Here is a 6,037-nt window from a genome sequence, read left to right as displayed (position 1 = left end):
TGGGGACACATCAACGCTGTGGCCATTCATTGCATGCAGAGTCGCACATGACACCATCCATGCTGGAACTGAACTTGCAGGAATGAAGCACAGTGAAGACAGTGGTGGCCCCACAAAGTCAGAACCAAGTGTCAGGGGCTAGGTAAGTATGGTTCCCTTAAAAGATCCCAAAGGATGGGGGGATAGTTTAGAAAATATGTGACATTGGACAACTCCTTTTAGGACACAGACTTTTTTTTGGAGTTCACGATGTGTCCATTTTTTTCTTACTTTTTTCATCTCTGCATTTCAAAACCCATAGCGTTTTATCGAGAATCGGTATATTTACCGGGTTGCTACCAGATCTAACCATTATAGCGAATGAGGCCAGACAGTGAGGTGTTAGCTTACGGCAATGTTGGAATGAACTGAAAGCGCTAAAGTGAAACTAGCCCAAGAAGATCTGGAACTGTCCGACACTAGATAAAATAGAACTTTATGCTCTTTATAGCCTTCCCTATTTCTAAGTATATGAAGTTTAGGGTGTTACATGTCTCTCTCACTAGAAAACAGCATCAGAAGAAAGAGTGGTAAAGGTCTCATTCACACCTCAAGTTGTGGGCAGATTGTTAACTACACGCTAGCAAAACTTTTCACATATCATAGCAACATATCAAAGGTTTTAATTGGTGGGGTCTGAGTGCTGAGAACCCTACTGATCGCGAGAACGAGGAGTTAAAAAACGATCAAGTGAGCGCGGTCTCTCGTTCCTGAAGATGGAACAGAAGACAGCCTCAGTAGAAAGTCTGAGTTAGGGCTGTTTCACATGAGCGAGTCCATTGCGGGAATTGCGTTCTGTGTTTGAGTGTGATCCTCCGTTCTGGACTTGCAGGAGCACACGGTTATCATGATTTATAATGCTGTGTGTCTCTGCTTGACCTTACTTCTACAGGATCATAGTGACATAAAGCTGTAGAAGGAAGGTCACGCAGAGACACACAGCATTATAAATCAGTACAATGCAGAGGATCACGCTCACACATGGAGTGTGATTCCCGCAATGGACTTGCTCCTGTGAAACAGTCCTTAGTCTTCAGCTAAAGCGCTTCTTACTCCTCATTCTAGAGATCTGTAGGGGTCTTAACACTCGGATCCTCACTATGACATACCAAAAGCTTTGCTAAAGTGTAGTTCTGGCACCCCTGCTGTTCTGAAACAACAATTCCCAGAATCCTCCTTTTAACGTCAGTAGGAGTAATAGGAACAGAGTAATCGTGCTGGGAGTCTTTGTTTCACAACGGGTGGAGAGCCAATGGTTGGTGATCTCTGGTTAAGTTTCTCTTTAAAAAAAACAAAAAACTGTGTGCATATGGCCTTTACCTGATTGTATTGATGGCAAGTTTTGGCATGCTGTTCTCTTACTAGAGAGGCACACAATGCCCTGATCTTCATATACCTATTAATGGGGGAGGCTACAAAGAGCCTAGGAAATGACGGTTCTCGTTTACCTGGTGTAGTTACTGGACCGCAGTCATGATGAGCAGTGATGGCCAGTTCGCATTGTTCGCCCGCGAACATATGTGGGCTGCCATCTTTTTTCACAAGTCCGGTGAGGCACAGGTAAGCCCTTACCTGTGCGCGAGCCGGTCTGAAAACAAGTGCGGTCAGCGGGAGCAGGCAGTTCCGAGAACAGCCACCGGGTCCTTCATTGGGCTGTTCTCGGAACTGCTTGCTCCCGGTGACCGCATTTGTTTTCAGACCGGCTCGCGCACAGGCACAGGTAAGGGCTTACCTGTGCCTCACCGGACTTGTGAAAAAAGATGGCAGCCCGCATATGTTCGCGGGCGAACAATGAGAACTGGCCATCACTGATGATGAGCGCACTGAAGATGTGTCCAACCCTTCTGTGATAGTGACCTCTGGTGAATCAGTCCTTATTGGGGATTTTCTTAAATTGTACTCTGAGGGTGCTTTCACATGCAGGTTTTTGCTGCTTTTTTTCAGCACTTTTGCATTTCTTTTCAGTTTTTGCACCTAAATTATTGTGCACTTTTTATGTATAGATGCCGACTCCAGATGGTTGCTGAAAATCTGTGGGAAATATGAAACGCAGGACACACAGGCATTTTTTTCTGATTAGCTGCATTTTTGTACCTGTTTTTTTCCCAAAAAGCAGCATGTGGAAGATTTTGGAATTTCTTTCATCGCCTTGTATTTAGATGAAAAAAGCATGCAGCATGGAAAAAACTGCAATACGTTTTCTATGTTTTTTTCAATGGCAAATCAAAGAAAATTTGCATGTGTGGTTTCACTCTATGGCCCAGATTTACTAATCCTAAAGATGGTGTAAGCTTAGACCGTCTGTCTAGACCTGCAGCAGATCTAGCTCAGGCTGGATGATAGATATGGGGTAGGGATGGACACTTGTCTCTGACTCTATACCAACTATTGGTTGGCTAAGGCCTCTTGCACACGACCGTATGGCTTTTTCAGTATTTTGCGGTCCGCAAAAAACGGATCCGCAAAAAATACGGATGATGTCCGTGTGCATTCCGTTTTTTACGGAACAGCTGGCCCCTGATAGAACAGTACTATCATTGTCCGTTATGCGGACAATAATAGAACATGTTCTATCTCGGAACAGAAAAACGGAACGCATTAAAAATTTTTTGCGGACCCATTGAAATGAATGGTTCCGTATACGGAACGCAAAAACGGAACGTACACGGAAAAAAACGTTTGTGTGCAAGAGGCCTAAAGGTACTTTCACACTTGTGTCGCTGGATTCCGGTAGGCAGTTCCATCAGCCAGCTGGGTTCCCGACGGACGGTGGTACGGTAGTGTCCGGCCCTTACAGTGGTAAGGGTGAAAGATAGTGCACATCTCTTCACCCTGCCTAATAGTCAAAGCAATACACCTACCAGTGAAGTGGTGTACTGTGTTTTTAACACCCCTTAATTTTTTGGTTCTGTTTAAGTTCAATTAAAGAGTGCACCTCGCACACACTTAGCATTTAGGTTTTACTTGTAGTCAAATAAAAGTGAAGTATTAATTTATACCTGGGTCAAGACAGGTTCTGTTGCCTGGATAGGGATTTGTAAATAAACTAGTAAAATTACCTTACCCAGGTCAGGTCCTAATTAGATTCACTCCTTAAACCCTGGTGCTCTGCATTGTGGGAATGATTAAATTCATTTCAGCTAGCTACAATAAAAAACTGCACCCTGAATGCATGTCAGAACTGCACCGTGTGGCGGCACCCTTAGGCCCCTTTCACACGGGCGAGTATTCCGCACGGGTGCGATGCGTGCGGTGAACGCATTGCACACGCACTGAATCCGGACCCATTCATTTCTATGGGGCTGTTCACATGAGCGGAGATTTTTACGCATCACTTATGCGTTGCGTGAAAATCGCAGCATGTTCTATATTCTGCGTTTCTTACGTAACGCAGGCCCCATAGAAATGAATGGGGTTGCGTGAAAATCGCAAGCATCCGCAAGCAGGTGCCGATGCGGTGCGACTTTCACGCATGGTTTCTAGGTGACAGTCTATTCACTGTATTATTTTCCCTTATAACATGGTTATAAGGGAAAATAATAGCATTCTGAATACAGAATGCATAGTATAATAGTGCTGGAAGGGTTAAAAAAAATAAAAAAATTAACTCACCTTCTCCTCTTGATCGCGTAGTTCCCGGTCTCTTCTTTACTAGCTGTGGGCTAAATGACCTGTGGTGACGTCAGATCACATACTCCAATCACATGGTCCATCACCGGGGTGATGGAGCATGTGATCCTACGTCACCACAGGTCCTTTAGCCCACAGCTCATCATTCAAGAAGTAAAGAGACCGGGAACTACGCGATCAAGAGGAGAAGGTGAGTTAACTTTTTATTTTTTTTTAACCCCTCCAGCACTATTATACTCTGCATTCTGTATTCAGAATGCTATTATTTTCCCATATAACCATGTTATAAGGGAAAATAATACAATCTTCAGAACATCGATCCCAAGCCCGAACTTCTGTGAAGAAGTTCGGGTTTGGGTACCAAACAAGCGCGATTTTTCTCACGCGAGTGCAAAACGCATTACAATGTTTTGCACTCGCGCAGAAAAATCGCGCGTGTTCCCGCAACGCACCCGCCTCTTATCCGGGCCAAAAATATGACGCCCCCGTGTGAAAGAGGCCTTAGGCCCCTTTCACACGAGCGTGACGGATTAGGTCCAGGTGCGTTCAGTGAAACTCGCACTATTTTCAAAGCAAGTTCAGTCAGTTTTGTCTGCGATTGCTTTCAGCTGTTCATTTTTTTTCCGCGCGGGTGCAATGCGTTTTGATGCGTTTTTCGCGTGCGTGATAAACTGAAGGTTTACAAACAACATCTCTTAGCAACCATCAGTGAAAAACGCATCGCATCCGCACTTGCTTGTGGATGCAATAAGTTTTTCACAAAGCCCCATTAAATTCTATGGAGCCAGGGCTGCGTGAAAAACGCAGAATATACAACAACGCTCGTGTACACAGACCCATTGAAATGAATGGGTCAGGATTCAGTGCGGGCGCTATGCGTTCATGTCACGCATTGCACCCGCGCAGAAAACTCGCTCGTGTGAAAGGGGCCTTAGGCTTCTTGCAGACAAGCGTGTCCAGATGCGTTGCAAATGCGTTCAGTGAAAAATGCGCGATTTCGCAGGCAAAGTCATTCCGTGTTGCCTGCGATCGCGTTCAGACACAATAGAAAACAGATCCGTCCTCTATTGACTTTCAATGGTGTTCAAGACTGATCCGTCTTGGCTATGTTAAAGAGAATACAAACGGATCCGTCCCGAACGGATGCATGCGGTTGTATTATCTGAACGGATCCGTCTGTGCAGATCCATGATGGATCCTCACCAAACGCGAGTGTGAATGCATTTTGCCTAATGCATTTTGCACGCGCGTGATAAAAAACTGAATGTATACAAACATCTCTTAGCAACCATCCGTGAAAAACGCATCGCATCCGCACTTGCTTGCGGCTGCGATTTTCACGCAGCTCCATTCACTTCTATGGGGCCAGTGTTGCGTGAAAACCAACGCACATGTGCGCAGCCCAATTGAAATGAATGGGTATGGATTCCGTGCTGGCGCAATGCGTTCACATCACGCATTGCACCTGCGCGGAATACTCGCTCTTGTGAAAGGGGCCTTAGGGCTCTTTCACACAAGCGGATGCTGTCCGGCTAGTCCGCTGCTTGAAAGAGCCAAGCCCCGTTCCGGACAGCAGAGACACGGAGATAAAGTTGTCACCGTGATTTTGTAGTAAAGAGGTCACAGAGAGGCACGGAGCATTATCCATCATGTTAGTGCTCCGTGTCTCTGCTGTCCGGAACAGTTTTATTTTTTGCGGACCATATGCGGAACCATTCATTTCAACGACTTTGCAAAAAATGGAAGTTACTCCGTGTACATTCTGCTTCCGTATGTCCGTATTTCTGTTCCGCAAAAAAATAGAACATGTCCTATTATTGTCCGCATTACGGACAAGGATAGGACTGTTCTATTAGGGGTCAGCTGTTCCGTTCTGCAAAATATGAAATGCACACGGATGTCATCCGTATTTTTTAGCGAATCCGGTTTTTGTGGACCGCAAAATAATTAACGTCGTGTGCATAAGCCCTAATACAGCCTTAAGTCTGAGACCGAATTTTATGCCAGAATGGTGCCAACTGGCGCAAAATGCCACATATTAGATCCGCCCCTTTTCTGCAAAACTCCACCCACTTTCTGTTACGTTTGGCCCCTTGTCGAGGATGTGGGTAAAAAACTGTAAAAACCATAGATGTGCCATTTTTTTTTTACACATTTTTGGTGCAGATAAATTACCGTAGTAAATGTAGGCCTACGTAAAAAAATAAATAAAAAAAAATGTTATTTATTTTTTCCTTTTTTTGTTTTGGATGGTACGTGTTGCTCAAAAAGTTTTATACAACTCTACAAACACTTTTTTTCCTTTCTTTTGTATTTACAGTTTTAAGACAGTTTTCTAGTGTTTTTTTTCCCCCTTGGCATTTGTTAA

The sequence above is a fragment of the Bufo gargarizans genome, chromosome 2, assembly GCF_014858855.1.
Source record: "Bufo gargarizans isolate SCDJY-AF-19 chromosome 2, ASM1485885v1, whole genome shotgun sequence".
Taxonomy (NCBI): domain Eukaryota; kingdom Metazoa; phylum Chordata; class Amphibia; order Anura; family Bufonidae; genus Bufo; species Bufo gargarizans.
This window is presented reverse-complemented; position numbering follows the sequence as displayed.